General features: G+C 36.6%; 1 pseudogene; it reads right to left on the bottom strand.

The window, feature by feature from the left end:
* Positions 1–1,486: 1,486 nt before the first annotated feature.
* On the bottom strand, positions 1,487–21,717 carry LOC103238650 (MICOS complex subunit MIC26-like; annotated as a pseudogene).
* Position 21,718: the final 1 nt, after the last annotated feature.

Here is a 21,718-nt window from a genome sequence, read left to right as displayed (position 1 = left end):
TTGCTTTAAAAAATCAATTCTTTTTCAAGGAAATTTTAAAAAGAGAAAACATTATTTTATATTTATCCACATATTTAGCACTTCTGATTTCTCTCTGGTTTTAATTTTCCTTCAGCCTGAGATGTCCTTTTGTATTTCTTGAAATGAAGTTCTTCTGGTGATAATTTTTTTCAATGTCTGTTTGAAAATTTTTTATTTCATATTAATTTATCAAAGGACATAGAATTCTAGATTGACTTCTTTTTGTTCTTTTGGCACTGTAAAATTCATTCTTTTCTAGCAGATATTTTTAAGTTTATTTCCCTGTAAGTAATGTGTCTTTTATTCTCTGCCTGCTTTTAAGATTTTTCTCTTTTTATCACTTGTTTTTAGCAGTTTAAGATGTGCTTTGGTATAGTTTTTTGGGGAGTTATCTTGCTTGCAATTTGTTGAGCTTCTTGGATCTGAGTTTATAGTTTTCATCTAATTTGGAGATATTTCAGAAATTATCGTTCCAAATATACTTTTTCTGCCTTCCTGCCCTCCCTTTTCTCAGAAATTCAAATACATTTGTGAAAGTCTGCATAATATTATTCCACATATCGCTGAGGCCCTATTTTTTTTTTTTCCTTCTATATGCTTCAGTTTGGATAATTTCTAATGCTATGCCTTCAAGTTTATTGATCTTTTTTTCTATAGTATCTAATCTACTCTTAAACCTGTCCGATTAATTTTTTTCATTTCAGATATTGCATTTTTCAGTGTAAAAGTTCCAATTGTATTATTTTTATATGTGTCATCTCTCTCCTCATTATATTCATATTTTCCTTTACATCTTTTTTTTCTTTTTTTCAGATGGAGTCTTGCTCTGTCACCCAAGCTGGAGTGCAGTGGTGCAATCTCGGCTCACTACAACTTCTGCCTCCTGGGTTCAAGCGATTCTCAGCCTCCCAAGTAGCTGGGATTACAGGTGTGCACCGCTATGCCCAGATAATTTCTGTAATTTTAGTAGAGACGGGGTTTCGCCATATTGACCAGGCTGGTCTTGAACTCCTGACCTCGGGTGATCCGCCTGCCTCAGCCTCCCAAAGTGCTGGGATTACAAGTGTGAGCCACCGCACCCGGCCTCCTTTAAATTTTTGAGTATATTTTAAATAGGTGTTTTAAAGTCCTTATCTGTGAATTTCATTATTGCTGTCATTTCTTGGTGTTTTTCTATTGATTCATTTGTCCTGTACTTTTTCCTGCTTCTTCACATGCCTATTAATACTTTTTTTGTATATTGATTTTAGTATGCAAATTTTAGGCTTTAAATGTCTGCATTTAAAATTTTCTTTTCTTTTACTTGGATTTTAATTATGTAAATAAATAGCAACATGAGAATGAGGAGTTCTAAGGCTTGTTCATTATCTCTAGGTGAAAGGATTTCAGATTAGTTTGCTTGTAGGACAGCATCACTCAAGATAACAGAGGCCTAGTATAGATTTTCCTGAAGAAGAATGCAAATTTAATACATTCAAGACTGACTTCTCTGCCATTTTTCTGTAGAAGCCCTGGTTTATTGTAAGGAGATTCCAATGCTTACCTGTAACTGATTAAAATGGGCAAAGCATGGCATTTTCTTCTTATTTATAGGTGAATTCTCATTTCCTAGCTTTTGAAAGTGTTCCTTCCATGTATCTTCTATGACTATGTATCTTTGTAAACCCCAATCATATAATCTATCCCCGCTGACCTGGGCAAACACAATGGCTTGTTGTGGATGATAGATAGAGGCAGCTAATGCTGTGAAACCAGGTGGATACACCAACTTCTTTATGTTTGAACCTGTAGCCAAAAGGAGTCCAACAAGGCCAGCAAAATTATAGCACCAAGTCTTGGAAAAAAACCCAGAGGATACATTTTGGAGATATTCATAGCTGTCTAATCCCCACAAAACCAAACTTTGCATCTTGAGCTTAGTCTGGGAGTATGTTTCCTGACACCAACCTGTATGTGGCTCACGATAATGTCGGAGCTGAGAGATGCTTTCTTCCAGCTGGGTTCTTAACTCCTCCACATATTTATATTGACCCTTGGGAACTAAGTAGAATGAAAGCTCATCAGCCTTCATGGGATTTTTGGGAGGTAAGTCCTTTTTTGGAGCTGCATAGACTTTGAAGGTGAGCAAGCTCAGGCTAGCTGGCCCCATGGACCTCTGAATTGACCTTGGGCATGTTTTTGGCAGCAATGGCTCCAGAAGAAAATTTTTCTTTAAAGTGTTTGAATTTTGTTTTGAAGGGAGTTAGTTTACCTGTAGATTATCTTTATTCTTTTAAATCTTTTTGGAAAGCTTCGTCAGGGTGGGTCTAGGGAACCCTTTACTCTAGAGCTAGTTTAACCCTACCATTAAAGGATTATCCTTCTGGAGTCTCTAACAAGTGCCCCAGGTGTTCAATAAGGTTTTTTCACTTTGGTTGGTTGGAACTCAAATGTCTCCTACTTCTTTTTTTTTTTTTTTTTTTTTTTTTTTTTTCCCTGAGGCAGAGTCTCGCTCTGTTGCCTGGGCTGGAGTGCAGTGGCGCGATCTCAGCTCACTGCAAGCTCCGCCCCCCGGGTTCATGCCATTCTCCTGCCTCAGCCTCCTGAGTAGCTGGGACTACAGGTGCCCGCCACCACACCCAGCTAATTTTTGTATTTTTAGTTGAGACAGGATTCGCCGTGTTAGCCAGGATGGTCCCGATCTCCTGACCTCATAATCCGCTTGCCTCGGCCTCCCAAAGTGCTGGGATTACAGGCTTGAGCCACCGTGCCCGGCCCAAATGTCTCCGACTTCTGTGGGTGCTCTGGGAATTTTTCAGTTTATAGCTTTCCAGTGGTTCTTTAAAAAGCATTGTGAAGTTTCCCCTTAAAAATATTCAGAAGTCTGTGAGTCCTACACAGACTCCTTGAGCTCTTCTTTCCTTCCTTCCTCGCTTCCTTCTTTTCCTTCCTCCCTTTCTCTCTCCCTTCCTTCCCCCGTCTTTCTCCTCCCTTCCTATCTTCCTTCCTCCCTTCCTTCCTCCCCTCCTCTTTTCCTTCCTTCCTCCCTCCCTCTCTTCCTTCTTACCTCCCTTCCTCTCATCCTTTCTTACTTCCTTTCTCCCTTCTTGCTTCCTTCTTCCCTTCCTTCCTTTATTTTTCTATCTTTTCTTCTTTCTCTCCTTCTTCCCTTCCTTCCTTATTCCCTTCCTTCCTTCTTCCCTTATTCCCTTCCTCCCTTCCTTTCTTTCTTCTCCATTCCTTCCTTTCTCTCTCTTTCTTTTCTTTCTTTCCTTTTCTTTCTTTCCTTCCTTCCTTCATTCCTTCCTTCCACAGCTCTATTCTCTAAGTTCTTTGCTCTACAAATTACAATTACCTCAGCCTCCCCACTCCCGGTCCCCTCAGATAGTCCAATTTTCTAGTTGTTTGCAATAGGAGGACAAGTCCAGTACCAGTTATTCCATCATAACTAGCAGGAGAAGTTTCAGTTTATATTTATCTTATTGAGTATTCACGGACAGTCTTATTTCGTCTATACTTCTACCCCACTCACCCCCCTGCTAGATGGAAACTACCAATTTTAAATTGACGGTGGACAGGATGATTGCAAACTCAGTCATGAGTAGCTGAAGTAGGCTACCTCTTGAAGGCTATGTACCACAGATACTGCAATGTGCAATGCGGACATGAAGAACTCTGATCCTGCCTTCAAATCCATGATTCAGTTTACAATCCATAAAGATACATTTTGTTTATTATTTCTAAAATATTTGAATTCACACTCAATTCCAGTGTCAATTGCTATGAAGCAAATTTATTAAACGAATATTTATTTGGTTCTTCTTTTGGAAAGCCAAACATACTGAATTTGAATTACAGGTTCTTAGCATAGGTACCAATTAATAGTCATCTAAATGTTATATTCTTGCTAGTTACTCATGTGGCTTAATTGGTTGAATAGCTGTTTGGCAAGTCAATTTAAAGAGCTATTAATTCATCATTGTGACACCTATTATTTGGATATTATCCAAATTAAGACATTTTATTAGCTAATGTTCCTCCCTTAACTATTTTAATTGCCTGCAATAAGTGAACTAAACATTTCTACATGTTAAAATTTCCCGAAGCAGTTTTAGAAGGCTACAGAATATACTATAAATGGCAAAAAGCATTAAACACCCTAGCCAAAACACTGACCTATTGTAAACACCTGATAAAAACACAAGAGACTTGTATATTCTGTCAATAGAAGTGACATTACAGTACACTTTTCTTCTAGGAATGTGAATGCTAATGTTATTAAGAAAACCGCTTTTTCTTTTTTTTTTTTTTTCCTACTTTCTTAGTAAACTCAGGTGGCACTATAATATGAGTAATGGTATTTTATTTTACTTTAGAGGGGTAATGCTGGCAATGAATGGAAAAACTTAAGAACTCACAGTATTCTTCCACTTTAGCACAAAACTAGTATGGCAATATAGTATAATAAAAAGATCACTAGAATTTTTCATTCTAACTGCCAATACGTTGATGGCTTTGGTTGAAATATAGTTCATTCATTACTATGAATTCAATAAAAAAAGATTTTTTTCTCCACATAGCTGACACTAGTCACAGGAGAATGAAATTGGCCCTGACGGGAATAAAGTAGTTCATTCACTAGAGATGTGAACTGTTTCTGGAGGCAGGAATGTCATCATGGGTTTCAAAGGCATAATTCAGTGGTTTTTAACGTGAGACTCAATGCCACCATTTTGGTTGTTTTATTTTCTGGATTTTATTTCTGTTTATCCTCCAGTTTTTAAAATTATTTAAATTGATTTTAAAATTTATATACAATAAAACTCACTTTTTTATTGGTGTATATGCCTATAATGTTTGACAACTGCAAGTAGTCATGTAATTACCACAATAGTCAAGATTCACAGCAGTTAACATTGACTTCCCCCCAAAAAATTCCTTCATGCTACTCCTATGTAATCAAACCCTCCCCCAAACCTTTAGTCCCTGATAACCATTGATGTCTTCCCCATTCTGTTGATTTTCTAGAATGTCACATAAATGGAATCATAGAGTATATAGACTTTACAGGATGAGCCAAAGCTGCCTTTTTATAACAGATATTCTGCTCTTATCTCTTTAAAAATCTTCAAATAGAATCCATAAATAACATTATCTACTTTGACAAATATAAATTCAAAAAATCAATATACTACTCTAACATAAATAAAAGAAGCAAAAATTCAATTAATAAAATAACAGGTATTCACAATGAAAATGGTTGAGCACAAGTGAAGTAATGAAATGCTTATATCTACTTTGATGGAAAAGTTTTCGTTTTAAGGGACGTAACAAGATCAGAAGCTGTTGTGCATTAAAAAATACAGGAAAATAAAAAGAAAAAAACAGAGGTGTGATGATGTGATTTTTTTGAAATATGAACAATTCTTGGTAAGGATCAGAACAAAACCAAGTAGGATTTTACTTTCTTACTTTTCAGAGAATCTTATTATCCACAAGAGTTGTAGTTCTGGAAAATTTAGTGTACATGTCTGTAATCCCAGCTTCTTCGCTGAAGCAGGAGAATTGCTTGAATCCAGGAGGCGGAGGTTGCAGTGAGATGGCACCATTGCACTCCAGCTTGGGCATCATAGCGAAACTCTGCCTCAGAAAAAAAAAAAAAAAAAAAGGTGTGTTTTTTAATGCAAAATGCAGTTAGGTTTCTAGCGTTCGGCTATGTATGAATAGGTTTTTCATCTACACGAATCTCCACTGGGGCAATCAAAAAATGTATAGACTTGGGACAATTCCAGTGTGGTCTTATCTCAAGCATAGCAGGACATCTACCATCCCTGGCTTATACTTGTAAGAGCCCAAAGTACTCTCCAGTCTCAACAACCAAAAAATTTCTAAAATTCTTCCTGGTGGGCTACAGTTGAGACCCACTGGCCAAGATGAAGTATCTCTTTTGCCATCTAGTAATCTCATGCCGGATAATCATCCTGGATTAATGTTCGCCAATCTCCTGATTACCAGTTGAATTTCTCAGATAAGTTCACACTAGGGAAGGAATATCTTGAAGTGCTACTTTCGTGTTCTAGTCTCTAGAAATCGATTTCCCATATTGCATGTTGTATTGTTTATATTTATTTATTTTCTCTAAACTATAATGTTTTGACAGCTTAAAAATGTTTCTTATTGTAGAGAGACTGCTCCTCCTGGGGCCAAGATAATTCATAGAAATAGCAAAAAGAACATGCCTTTGATATGCAAACCAACCATTTCAGAGCCACACCTCGTCTTTGTTACCCTTACATCCTAGGAAGAAATATTCTTTTCCTTTAATCATTGCAGGGCTAGGTACCAGGCAGCTAAGGACTATCCTTAAAGTTTGGAGCCTCCTGAAATTATTCAGCCAATCCTAGGCTGTTTGCCCTGCCTTGCCTCTCCCATGGAAGCTCCAATAAAGGCCATAGCCTAGGCTCTCCCTCACATGTGACCTTGTGTGGCTTGCTGAGCCTCCTGTTTCTGAGTCCTGTGAGTACAATAAATTTTGTTTTCCTGAGCTTCTCTTGTGTCTCATCTTGTAACTGCCACTGACTGACCACACATAAAGACACAAAATAGAGATTAATAAATAATCATTTTTGTTTATACCAGTTCTGAGTATTTTTTAGCCTGAAACAATCTCTGTTGTCCTGATCAACTTGGAAGTTAATAAGACTAGATTCATCTGCACAAAACTAACTTCTTAGTGTTAACTCTGCCAAGGTATTGTCCCCTCATTAGGTCTTCCTTTCATAATTAGCTGATCTCCCTTGAAATGTTGAAGATTTCCTTTTAAAATTCTATAATTACATATTTTCTAAGAAGAAGGTTATCACTGGCACAAATGCTCTTCAGTGTTTATCTGAATGAAGCCAGTCACACAATCTGGTTATTGTTTGATTTCCCATACATGGAAAGGAAATGTATCATGTTCAAGTGGTCCAGGGCAAAATGCCTCAGCAAACTTGAGTATTCTCAAGAATGAGTGCAAGACACAGAACTCAACACCTTTTTTTTTTTCTTTTCTTGAGACAGAGTTTCGCTCTTACCCAGACTAGAGTGCAATGGTGTGATCTCAGTTCACTGCAACCTCCGCCTCCCGGGTTCAAGCAATTCTTCTGCCTCAGCCTCCTGAGTAGCCGAGATTACAGGCATGCGCCACCATACCTGGCTAATTTTGTATTTTTAGTAGAGAGGGGGGTTTTCCTTGTTGGTCAGGCTGGTCTCGAACTCCCGACCTCAAGTAATCCACCTGCCTTGGTTTCCCAAAGTGCTGGGATTAATGAGCCACCACACCTGGCTGAATTCAACTCTTATTTAAAAATAAAATTACAGGTCAATACTCTGAATAGTATAAATGCAAAGATCCTAGACAAAATACTAACAAACTGATTTTGACAGCACATTAAAAGACTCATATGCCATGATAAAGTGGGATTGTCAGTAATCAATAAGGCAACTTTCACAATATATAAGGTCTTTGGTAAAAAGTTTTTTAATTATAAAGATTTTTCTTTTAGCGTATGGAAAGGGTTTTTAGAGTTACATTGCTTTATTTAAGATTCTAGTTGGTGCTGCTAAGGTTGATGAAGCTAGACCTGTGCCCCCATTGTCTATCACAAAGGCAGAGCAAATGCCTTTCTATTTGCAATATACAAAACTTTCTATTGCAATCTCCAAAAGGCAGAACAAACACCTCTTGGGAATAAGTTATGTGGGTCCATACAGACGAGTGATGAATGTCGCAGGCATTTATATTATCAGAACAACCTGAGTTAGATTAAATTTTCACAGACTGCCTATAGTAATTTGAAAGAAACTAGTAACTTTCAAGACGGCACCAACCAAACACTGAATTAACTTTCTCAATATATATTTAACAGACACTCATGAAGCGTGTATTATATTTCAGGGTACTTTGAAGCCAGAAGTAAACTGAATCTGAGCTGAAGTAAATAATCAAATAATGAGTCCTCAAATACATACTCAACTGAAGGTTAGGAGGTGAGAGGGGAAGTGGAAGAAGTCTTGATTACACAGTTTGTGTTCTTTCAATGACACTACATTGACTCCCAAATGGTATTAAGAGCCCAAAGAGAAGGTGAAATTCTGTAGACTATAATATGTTGTAAACAAGGCTCCAGAGAGGATTCAGTTCCTTGGTATTCTTGGAAAAATGAGAGAGGTCTTTGTAAGCCTTGACTTTATCAAATTTATTGATAGCTGACCTTTAATAATGCTCTGGCAGACTCCAAAACAATCATCATTTGTGGGGAAACATGAAATTTGGATTCCCTCTCTCTGAAAAAAATTAAATATTTTTTAAACAAAGTGAAGTAGTTTTACTTTCTCTTCTTTATACATGCTGAATGTAAAAGATTTAGATATTACAATTAAACAACATAAAGAAACAAGTGAAAATCTCAAGTAACGTAACTATTCAAAGTTAATCACTGTTTGTCAACAAATTAGATAACCTAGAAGAAATGAATAAATTCCTAGATACGTACAACCTATAAAAATTTAATCGTGAAGATTGGAAAATCTGAACAGACCAATAATGACTAAGAGGATTAAATGGGTAATTAAAAACCTTCCAGTGAAGAAAAGCCTGGAATCAGATGGCATCACTAGTGAATTCTCCCAAACCTTTAAAGAAATATTAATCCCAATCCTTCTCAAACCCTTTCAAAAAATTGAAGAAAACACTTCCAAAATTATTTTATGGGGTCAGTGTTCTCTTGATTCCAAAGCCAAAGACATACAAGAAAAAAAAATACATGCCAATGTTTCTGAAGAATATAGATGCAAAACTCCTCAACAAAATACTAACAAACAAAATGTAATAGCACGCTGACAGGATCATATACCCTAATCAAATGAGTTGTTTCCCTGGATGCAAGGATGGTTTAACATATTCAAATCAATACATGTAATACACCACATACACAGAATGAAGGATAACAGTTGCATGATTAACTCAGTTGATTTAGAGAAAGCATTTGATAAAATTCAACATGCTTTCATAAAGATGAGTGACAAACTATGAATAGAAGCCATATACTTCAACATAGTAAAGGCCATATATGACTAGCCCACAGCTAACATCATACACAGGAGTGACAAAATGAAAGCTTTTCCTCTAAGATCAGAAACATGACAAGGATGTTCACTCTTGCCACTTTTATTTAACATAGAAGTCTTAGCCAGAGCAATTAGGCAAAAATAAATAAATAGAATCCAAATTGGAAAAAAAGGAATACAATTTCCCTGTTTACAGATGACATAATCTTATACATAAAAACCCTAACGACACCACACATGGGAAAAATAAAAAACAACAAACAAAAAAAGCTCTTGAAGCTAATAAATGAAGCTGTAAAGTTGCAGTATACAAATTCAACAAACAAAAGTCAGGTCCATTTATATACACTAATAACAAACCACCCAAAAAGGAAATCAAGAAGACAATCCCAATGACAATAGCATCAAATGGAAAAAAATACTTAGGAATACACTTAATAAAGGGGATGAAAGACTTGTGCACTGAAAACTACAAAGCAGGCCGGGCGAGGTGGCTCAAGCCTGTAATCCCAGCACTTTGGGAGGCCGAGATGGGTGGATCACGAGGTCAGGAGATCGAGACCATCCTGGCTAACACGGTGAAACCCCGTCTCTACTAAAAAATACAAAAAACTAGCCGGGCGAGGTGGCGGGTGCTTGTAGTCCCAGCTACTCGGGAGGCTGAGGCAGGAGAATGGCGTGAACCCAGGAGGTGGAGCTTGCAGTGAGCTGAGATCCGGCCACTGCACTCCAGCCTGGGTGACAGAGCAAGACTCCATCTCAAAAAAAAAAAAAAAGAAAAGAAAACTACAAAGCATTGATGAAATTAAAGCAGAAAAGAAAACTACAAAGCATTGATGAAATTAAAGCAGACACAAATAATTGAACATCCTATGTTCATGGATTAAAAGACATAATCTTGTTAAAAATGTACATATTACCCAAAGAGATCTACAGATTCAATGCTACTTCTACCTAAATCTTGCTGTCATTTTTTTACAAAAATTGTTTTAAATTATAAAACTCATACTCATCCACAAGGAACCCAAACAGTTAAAAAGATCTTGAGAAAGAAGAACAAAGCTGGAGTTATCACACTTTCTTATTTTAAAATATATGCTAAAGCTACAGTAATTAAAACAGTATGGTACTGTCATAAGGACAGACATATTGACCAATGGAACTTAATATAGAGGCCAGAAATAAACCCATGCCTATACTGCCAATGATCTTCAACAAAATGTCAAGAAAACACTATGGGGAAAGGGTAATGTCTTCAATAAATGATGCTGGCAAAGCTGTATATCCACATTAAAAAAATGAAATTGGACTCTTACTTTATGTTATACACAAACATCAACTCAAAATGGATTAAATATAAAACTTCTACTCAGGAGGCTGAGGCAGGAGAATCACTTGAACCTGGGAGGTGCAGGTTGCAGTGAGCCAAGGTCGCACCACTGCTCTCCAGCCCGGGCAACAGAGCGAGACTCCATCTCAAAAAAATAAATAAATAAAAATAAAAAATAAAATGAAATAATATATATATAAAACTTAACTATGAAACCTAAAAACGTAAAACATAGAAAATAGACTTAAACATAAGATGAGAAACTGTAAAACTCCTAGAAGAAAACATAAGAAAAAGCCTTCTTTATATTAGTCTTGGTAGTGATTTCTTGGATCTGACCCCAAAAGCACAGACAACAAAATTAAAAATAGACACGTGGGATTTCATCAAACTAAAAATCTTCTGTGCAGTGAAGGAAACAACCAACAGAGTGAAAAGAAAACCTATGGAATGAGGGAAAATATTTGAAAACCATAAATCTGATTAGAGGTTAATATCTAAAATACATAAGGAACTCATACAACTCAGTAACAAAAATACCAATAACCCAATTTAAAAATGAGCAAAGGACTTGAACAGACATTTCTCCAAAGAAGACATACAAATGGTCAGCAGGTATATGAAAGATGTTCAACATCACATCATTAATCATCAAGGAAATGCAAATCAAAACCACAATGAGATATAACCTCATACCTCTTAGAATGACTGTTATTTAAAAAACACACACACACAAAAGATAACAAGTATTGTCAGGGAAGTGGAGAAATTGGAAACCATGTACACTGTAGGTGGGAATGTAAAATGGTGCAGTCGTTCTGGAAAACAGTACAAAAGTTCCTTTAAAAATTAAAAATAGAACTACCATGTGATTCAGCACTTCTGCTTCTGAGTATATATCTAAAAGAGTTGAAAACAGGACTTCTGGGTTTGTTGTTGTTGCTGTTGTTGTTTTTATTTTATTTTATTTATTAATTTTTTGAGGCGGAGTCTTGCTCTGTCGCCCAGGCTGGAGTGCAGTGGCGAGATCCTGGCTCACTGCAAGCTCCGCCTCCCGGGTTCATGCCATTCTCCTGCCTCTGCCTCCCGAGTAGCTGGGACTACAGGCACTCGCCATCATGCCTGGACAATTTTTTGTATTTTTAGTGGAGACGGGGTTTCACCATGTTAGCCAGGATGGTCTCGATCTCCTGACCTCGTGATCCACCCACCTCAGCCTCCCAAAGTGCTGGAATTTCAGGTATGAGCCACCGCGCCCGGCCTACTGTTGTTGTTTTTAAAAGATACTTGCACTTCCTTGTTCTTTGTGGCATTATTCACAATAGCCAAGATATGGAAACAACACTAGTGCCCATTAACAGATGAATGGATAAAGAAAATGTTGTATATATTTAATATATACAGTAGAATATTATTCCGCCTTAAAAAGGAAGAAAATCCTATCATTTGTGATAACATGAATAAACGTGGACGACATTTATGCCAAGTAAAATCACCCAATCACAGAAGGACAAATACCATGTGATTCCACTTACCTGAGGTATTTATGATAGTCAAACTCACAGAAGCAAAAAATACAATAGTGGTTTCCGGGGCAGGGGAATGGGGAAAATGGGGAGTTGTTCAATGGGTATAAAGTTCCAGTTATGCTAGATGAATACGTTCTAGAGCTCTGCTGTACAACATAGTGCCTGTACAGTATTGTGCGCTTCTAAATTTGTTGAGGGTGTATCTTAACAATTATATTAAGTGTCCTTACCACACATATACATACACAAAACAAAAACAGAAACGAAAACAAAGGAACAGAAGGAAACTTTGGGAGATGCTGTATATGTCCATTGCCTTAATAGTGGTGATAATATCACAAGTGTTTCCATATGTCCAAACACTTTAAATTGTACACATTAAATATATACAGCTTTTTGTATATCAATTATTTCTCAATAAAGCTATTTTTAAAAGAAAATTATTTTCCTTTGGGTAAACACCCAATAGTGGGATTCCTGGATCAAATGGTAGATCTACTTTTAGTTCTTTGAGAAATCTCCACACTGTTTTCCGTGGAGGTTGCACTAATTTACGTTGTCACCAACAATGTTATAAGCATTCCTTTTTCATGAATTCACAACATCTATTGTTTTCTGTGTGTCAACAAATTTAATTAGACGCCATTTTAACATGCAATATTGCATTTCATTGTATATCTTACTTAATTTTGATGAACATTGTTTCTTTTACAAATTTTAAAAATTTATTTAAAGTCACATATAGATCAGTTTTATTTTTACATACTCAAGTACTCAACATACAAATAAAAAAAATTCATCACATGCAGTATTCAAGCTTTTATCCAGAACTATGGTTCTTTATCATGAAGCACATGTGCTATTAACAAAGGCACTAGAGAAGTAAGATATAGTCAAAATGGAGGAGTAGATGGATGAGATCCTCCTGGAAGGTCTGTCTGATTTTGCTGGTTGTATAAGTAAGACCAAACCTCTTATTTTGTCTACATTACCCAGATAATTTGTACTTGGATCTGGATAATTTGGAAGAAAAATTAGGGAGGGGAGTCTAACTTAGTAACTCACGTTGGTCAAAACATTCATCAGCTAACTACAAAATATTAATATCTACTTTCCTAAAGTGAATCAAGAAATATCCAGCTTGGCCTTGCAGTTAGCTTTTATTCATGAAAGATCTGCCCAGGTCTTGATAAGAATCCTACTTATCTTCCTTCCTTCCTTATCGGGCTAATTTTCCAATGCTGCTCAGGGTATAAGAGTACTTTAGTAGGCAATTTGTTTATTTGTTGTTTGTTCTATTATGAGCTAAATCAAGGGACTTGGTATAGTCTTTGATGGTTTAAATCTTAATTCCTGGCAATTAGAAAGACAATTTCTCCTTTCTTGATGATAATAATGTCTCATAAATAAAGCTTTTTAAAAAAAAATTCTTTTGTCAAAATTTGTTTAAAAATATTCTCAAGTCTCCTATTTCCAGTGTCAGACAACATTTCTCATTGAGGTCCCCACAGGACCAAGAGAGCTGTAACCAAAAGACTCATCTGATGAGACCTTATCTAAATTATATGATAAAGTTTAAAGAATTTTTCATCTACTAATAATTTACTGTTAATTACTTTTGAAGCTTAATTTTAAAATAAAGCAAGTGCCTATATATTGAAGATTTTTAAAGATAATCATTTTCTTTAAAAATTATCTCTTTTTAAAAAATTTGGCAAGAATTGCCTTATATTAGGGATTTTAACCCAACATTTTCCCCTGAGGACATCATGTATCCATTTATGTTGTTTCTTTAATTCTTTAATGTTGTTTAATTAATCCTTTAACGTTTTCCTGCTGGAATCACTGAGTATATCTATACCTACACCAGTAACTATATTTATATAACTGTATCTATGTAAATAGAGGTATCTATATAGATATGTACTATGTCCAGGTAAATAGATATAGATATATAGATATGCACATATACAAAAACCACATAAAAGCAAAGATAGATGACAGACTATCTTTTATGTGGCTTCTGGCTTTAATATTTTTGTTTAGAAAGATTGCCAAATGCTTACCTAAATTTGTTTCTAGAATGTTTATAGACCACATTTTCAATATTTTTTCCCACATAATATACAAACTAGATGTTTTCACCACACCCCTCAGCTTTTTGCCATTCCTCAGCCTCATCAGACACAGAAAATCTCAGGGAAAGAAGAAATGAGGGTTCCTTTGTGGCAGTGGCAGTCACGTTCCTATTGACACCAAAACAACTCTGTCAAAAGGATGGGTGAATATGGTGTGCCCACTCCCACTCCAGGCAAAATGGCCTCATCAAAGCAATATGTCAGAATTGTCTCATTTCATTATTTGAGGCTTATTCTGAATTAAGCTCCTTTATAGAGGACTTCTATTACTCATGGAATTTTTTAGTGCTTCAAGTGTCTGTGTTCTAAGATGTCTGCGTCTGTGATAACTTTCTGAATGTAGGAATGGGTAGAAGGCTAGAACTTAGAATAGAAAGAAGTCAGTATATTTCAAATATATGCATATTCCTAGCGGTGGAATTATTGAGTCAAAGGATATATGGATGTTGAATTTTTATGGATATTGGGAAATAGAGCATTGTTCTCCAAAAAAGATGAATCAATTTACACTCTCACCAATAATATATTAGATTATCTGATTCCTATATTCTTGATAATATTTATGTGTATTTACTTTTTAATTTGTTTAATTTTATATTTATCAGTATTTTATATTTGGTCAATCAGTAAAACAAAACAACATTTCTCTTTCATTATGAAGTATCTTTTTGTCTTTCTGTTTCTGTTAATCATCTATATCCTTGTCCATTGTTCTACTGGATGGCATACTTTTCCCTTTGTCATGATTTTGCAGATATTTTCCCTAGTATTTTGTTTATGGTGGGTTTTCCTACATAGCTTTTTAAAACTTTTTTCAGGTCAAATTTATACATTTTTTTTTTTTTTTGAGACATAATCTTGCTCTGTTGCCCAGGCTAGAGTGTAGCAAGTGATCATAGCTCACTGCAGCCTTAAATTTCTGGGCTCAAGAGATTCTCCGACCTCAGCCTCCAGAGAGCTAGAACTACACGCCCATGCCACCACACCTGGCTATTTTTAAAACTTTTTTGTGGAGATGGGGGTCTCACTATGTTGCCCAGGCTGGTCCCAAACTCCTGAGCTCAAGCAATACTCCCACTTCAGCCTCCTGAAGTGCTGGGATTACAGGTATGAGCCCCTGCGCCTGGCCAAATTTATGTATCTTTAAAAAATAGTTTTCGTCTTCCTTAGAATGGCCTTCCCCATTCTAAACTTACAAGTACATTTGCCCATGTTTTCTTCTAACCCATTCATGATTTTTTCTAATTTTAATAAATGTTTTATTAAACTATAACATGCATATAGAAAAGTACATCAATTGTAAGTGGACAACTTACTGAATTTTCACAAAAGAAACATTCTGATGTAGCCAAGATTCAAATCAAGAAACAAAACATTATTAGTACCACTGAAGCCTCTTTTATGTCCTTTCCAATCATTACCACTCTTCAAAGGTTATTACTATCTTGATTTCTAATATCATAAGTTAGTTTCTCATATTTTTGAATTTTTAAAATATGGAATCATATTTAAAACCAAAGTATGTACATTTTGACTTTTTTAACTCAACATGATGTTTTCAAGAGTCATTAATGTTGTAATTATTAGGATGGGGCAAAAGTAATTGCAACTTTTTGCCATTGCTTTTAATCACAAAAACTAATACAATTTGTTATTCTTATTGCTATGTAATATTTCATTTATAAATATGTAATAATTTCTTTATCCATTCCACTGTCAATAGATATTTGGATTGTGTCCATTTTGGTGCCATTATAAACAGGGATTTTATAAACATGTGTTTGGATGACTATATATATACACAGACACACACACACACACACATATTTATGTATGACTTTGGATGACTATATATATATATATATATATATAGAGAGAGAGAGAGAGAGAGAGAGAGAGATCTTTTTTTGTTGGGCTTATACCTGAGAGTATAATTGCTGGGTTCAGCTTTAGTACTTCTTTTCAGTTTTCCAAAATGGTTGTACCAATTTACATTACCACCAGCAGTATATAAGTTTTGTTTGCTTCATATGCTCACTAACCTTCATATCCTCATTAACCTCATATATTCTTTCTATTTCATTTTAACCATTCTGATGGGTCTGAAGAGGTTTCTCACTGTAGTTTTAATTCACATTTCTCTGATGGCTAATGAAGTTGCCATTTTTAATGTATTAATTGGTATTTAGGTATGTTCTTTGTTCAAGCCTTTGACCATTTTTCTACTGGACTCTCTTTTCTCTTGTAGATTTGTGGAAATTCTTTATATGATCTGGATAAGAGTCTCATACATCCACATATCTTCTCCCATTCTATGGCTTGTCTTTTCACTCTCAATACTGTCTTTTGATAACAGGTTCTTAATTTTAATACAGTTCAATTTACCATTTTTTCTTCCTGATGAAACACTATTTTAAAAAATTTCTTTGAAACGGGTTTAATTAAATATAGTGGACATCCAATAAACTGCACATATTTAAAGTGTATATTTTGTTAAACTTTTGGAAGTGATAGGTAGTATCTATTATCTTTATTGTGGTGATAGATTCATGGTTAAATATCTGTCAGAACATCAATTTTAATAGTTCAATAATACTTCTTCCTATGAAGATACTCTAATTTACTTTCTCATTCCTCCACTATTGGGCAATGAAATTGTTTTCCCTTTCTTCCTTATCATATATAAAAAAAACCTTCATTAAATGTCATAAGGATAAAACAGCATGGATGAACAAAAAAGAATGGATATGGTTTTTGGAAGACAAGATATACTAGGTTGCTTGGCAATGCCATCATGTGAAGAAAGAAGGGCAAGAATGTCACATAGGATGATGAGGAATGCTCCAGTCATGCTGTGCTTCAGTAATGAGCTGTCATGTGTTGTGATGTGCAGTTCTTAAGTGGTAAAGTGTGCAAGCCGCATAGCAAGAGGTGCTAACCTAGGTGTTGACCGTTGCCTACTTCAGGAGAAACCGACTGAAACAGGCATAAAACAACCTTTTTCTCTTCTTAAAAATGGTTTTCAATTACAAAAGCATCGGCTCATTTTATTATGAATCAGAAAAATATTTGTGCATAAATGGAAAATCATTCCCTATCCGTGTTCCTACTTCCTATAGGTAACCACTGGAAATATTTTGTTATATAAACTTTCAGACATTATAGAATAGACAGTTATAGTCTATCCATAGTTATGTATAGCTATTATATATAGTTGTATAAGAAGAGAGTTTTTAAAGCATAATCCTTGCCAACTTGCCCTTTTCATTTACTATCTTGTGTCTCCCTCTCCACAGCAGTGTAGTAGAGGGGTATCTGCTCCTTCCTTCTCCAAGACACAGCTCAGGGTGCAGCTGATATGCCCCAGTCTCAGTCCCAATGCCTGCAGTCACCAAGATAGTTCTGGCAACTTGCCTGGGTGAGTGAATGGCTGGACACTGACAAGACCTACCCCTAGAGCAGTGTTTGCCCTGGTTCCCACACAACTGCACTTCCAAGATGAGCACTGGCTTCAGCCCCCTCAGATACCGTCGTCTTCCCTGTCCCTCCAGGTCTCCAGGACACGCATGGCAAACTCAGGAGCCTATAGAAGCCTAGATGGCCAAGTAAAAGAGCAAAGCATGCTAGGTGGAAAAGTAGTGCAACTGTAAGGACTAGGTGCACTAGTCCTGTTTGAAGGACAGCCACTACTCACACCATCTGATTCTTTGTCAGAAGGGAATATTGTCAGATCTCTACATTTTCAAGAGAAGCCAGAAATCAAATTTTTAATTAAAAAATCTGCTTTTCAAATGTCAGCAGCTAAGATTTTTTAAACATATTCAAGTCTTGATTTTTAATTTTTAAAATAAGCTTTATATTTTAGAACAGTTTTAGATTTACAGCAAAAATGGCAAAGATAGTACAGAGAGTTTCCATATACCCCACACCCAACTTTCCCTGTTACTAACATTCTACATTAGAATGGTACATTTCTCGCAATTAATGAGCCAATATTGATACAGTGTTAGTAGTAGTTGACTGACATTTCCTTAGCTTTACCTAATGTCCTTTTTCTATTCCTGGATCCTGTCCAGGATAGCACATTACATTTGGTAGTCATGTGTCTTTAGGTTCCTCTTAGCTATGAGTTTCTCAGACTTCCCTTTTTTATTCATTGACAGTTTTGAGGCATACTGATCAGAATTTTGTAGAATGTCCCTCAGTTGGGTTTTTCTGATATTTTTGTTGTGACTAGACTGGGGTTATGGGTTTTCAGGAGCAAGATCACAGAGATAAAGTACCATTCTCATCACATTGTATCAAGGGCACATACTATCCACATGACTCATCACTGTTGATGCTCTTGATCACCTAGTTGAAGTAGTGTTTGTCAGGTTTGTTACTTTCCCCACTTTCCACACTGCACGCTATAAAAGGAAGTCACTCTGCACATCCCACACTTCAGGAGTGAGGAGTTACGCCTCGCCTCTTTGAGGACAGCAACCCTAAACAAATTATTTAGAATTGTCCTCAGCACAATCTTCCATAACCAGGTCCTACCTACATTTTGGGCTTTATCCCCAGGTGCTCCCTCCCCCTCCTATTCCAGGCTCATCATACTACAGGGTCAGCACCTGCAGATCCTGCATGGTGCCATTCTTTCTCATGTCTCTTGCTCTCACTATTGCCATTGTCTCTGCATGGGTGTTCCTTATCTTTTCCCCTTGCATGATCAACTCCCCTTTGACCCTTTGACCTTCAAGACTGCTCAAGTATGCTCTACTCTAGAAAGTGTTCCCAGAACCCAGTCTGCCTCGAGGGAGTTTCCTCAGTCCCAAAATACCCTGTGCATTTTCCCACCATGACATTCATTCCTCCCTATTGTTTATTCTCAACACACTCTCTTGTTAGATTGAGAGTTCTTTGAGAGCAGGACTGTCTTCTCACTTACCTTCTATCCCCTGTGCTTATATAGGGCATACATCAGACACTGGGTAAATATATTTTGAATGAATGAACAAATGTACAGAATTCTAGATACAAGATTTCTTCTATGAATTTCCAGTCTTTCTGCCTTATCACACCACAATCACCACATTCTACCTTGTATTACATCTGTTTAGGTGCTTGTCTTACTTATTTTAGTAGCTCTATTGCACTTTGAAGGCTATGATCATATTTTATTTGTACTATAATTTCCAAGTCAGTGTCTTACACATAATAGGTATTTAATAAATCTTTGTTGAATAAGCAAATGAGTTAATGAACAAATAAATGAAGCTGTCTGCACACATAATTGGTGAGAGGGAATCGCACAAGGAAAGGAAGCATAACAAACTGGAAAATAAATGGCATAATTTTCAAATGAAATGAAGTTGACTTGCCAAGCACATTATTTCCAAATTTTTATCATATGCTAGTAAATATTGTCACGTGTTTGTTTAAAGAAATTTAAAAACTTAATTCTTAATGAAATAGCTATATTAACTGCTCCTTAACAACAGAAAGGAGAGTCAAGCCTGATTCATCTCTTAGAGATGGACCTCCCGACAAAAAGATCCATGCTGCTACTCTTAAAAATTGCTGTTGTATAACACAACATATGTTCCTTCCTCTCCTTTAATAACCAAATGAGCTTATATCAAAAAATTTTTAAATAGCATTTTTCTTTATCTATCTCTAATAGAATATTGTTTTTCTAAGTGTCCTCTGCTGGAGGGAAGTAAACAGAAAATAGCCATTCTGGAAGGAAAAAAAAAATGTGCTTATAGCAAGATAGATTACCATTGTTATCAACACCAAATTCAACTGCTGCAGAAGAATTTCACTTAGAGGAAACCAAATTAGGAGAGAATTGAGTTCCTCTTTTTCTTGCACCAAAAAATAAATTGTATGAGTACTTCTCGATTAGTATTTGATTAGGAAAACCTGTAGAGGGCGTCCTTGCACCAAGAGCCATAGAGGTTTGCGCAGAACTAGGAAAAAAATGTTAAATTAAAACCACACACTCCAAGTCACAGAAAATGCCTATTGTGTTGTGAAATTATTATCTTTACCTGGGTGACACTGGCATTACAACGTTAAAGTGTTTTAAAAGTAGCCTAATGTTCATACATTATATACATGAATATTCACAGAAATAAAAAATAATGAAATGTTGGAAAACAGGTAAATATTTTTATTTTAAAGGAAGAATGACTGCAAAGCTTTGAATGCAAACAGACTTAATTATGATTTATTTATCATTATGAGGTATGAGTTACTAAGAGAATGGGCTTTGAAGTCAGAGTGTCTGGGATTAGAACCCTTACTCTCATTTACCAGCTGGATATCCACAGTCAACTTACTGAACTTTTTGAGCCCTCTTTCCTCATCAGTAAAATGAGAATAATAGTAGTACCTACTTAAGAGTTGTGAGGAGTAAGCAAGCACTTAAAATAAAAGTACTTTAAAAATTAATACACTGCAAGTTCAAATCAGTCATAGACTTCTTATCTAATTCCTTTTTTCCTTTTTTTCTATTGGTTGGTTGTATAGCTGTAAATATTTCCGTATTGGAAATCTATATTCTTAGAACCTAACACTGATTTAACTTGATGCCTGCACATGTCCAGCTTCTCTTCTGTTGTTTCTGTTTGTTTTTCCCTCTTGAGGCATCTGCTACTCTACAAAGGACTGATTGAAACACCACGCCCAGCCCCAGACATTTGATCCTTGAGGTATTTGTCACAGCATCGGGTACTAAAGAACAAAGACGAGTAAATGAACCTTTTCTGAGTCCGAAGACTTTCTAAGTTTTTTTAAATTAAAAACAAAACAAACAAACAAACAAACCCTTTTGCTTCCGTTTTCTTTGCGCATCCAAGGAATTAGGCAGGAGGCAAAAATAAGTTCTTTCTGTTGGGCCAGGTGGATAGGTTATGCTGCAGCCCACTGCCGGCCAAGCATGCTTCTCACAAACGAGGCCAGAGCCTTGGTTTGGCCCCCATGCACCTGTGAATTCGGCAACTTTTTAAAAATATATTATTTTATTTATCGATTGATATTTTTTTGAGACGGAGTCTAGCTCTGTCGCCCAGGCTGGAGTGCAGGGCACGATCTTGCCTCACCGCAACCTCCACCTCCTGGTTCAAGCGATTCTCCTGCCTCAGCCTCCCAAGTAGCTGGGATTACAGGTCACCGCCACCACGCCCACCTAATTTTTGCATTTTTAGTAGAGACGGGGTTTCACCACTTTGGCCAGGCTGGTCTCGAACTCCTGACCTCAGGTGATCCGCCCGCCTTGGCCTCCCAAAGTGCTGGGATTACAGGCGTGAGCCCGGCCGAATTCAGCAACTTCTAAAAAATGTCAGCAAACATGAAGATATCCATGATGTTAGCGGAGCCCTACCCCGGAGGGTCGGGTACAGCTATCATCCAGGGCCCAGGGCACTCTTCCGGGCACTGCCGCGTTATCAGGGAGACAGACGGGCCTCCCCAACTGCTGGGTGTCGGGCAAGTAGCAGCTGAACGCCCTGCCCCTCAAGCCAAGGCCAGCGCCTGCGATCAGACCACCGGACAGTGGAGCCTCGAGTTTTAGCTGCTTGGGAACGCGCAAAGTGTCAGCCAATCGCAGAACAGAGCGCATA

The sequence above is a fragment of the Chlorocebus sabaeus genome, chromosome 11 (genome assembly GCF_047675955.1).
Source record: "Chlorocebus sabaeus isolate Y175 chromosome 11, mChlSab1.0.hap1, whole genome shotgun sequence".
NCBI lineage: Eukaryota > Metazoa > Chordata > Mammalia > Primates > Cercopithecidae > Chlorocebus > Chlorocebus sabaeus.
This window is presented reverse-complemented; position numbering and strand designations above follow the sequence as displayed.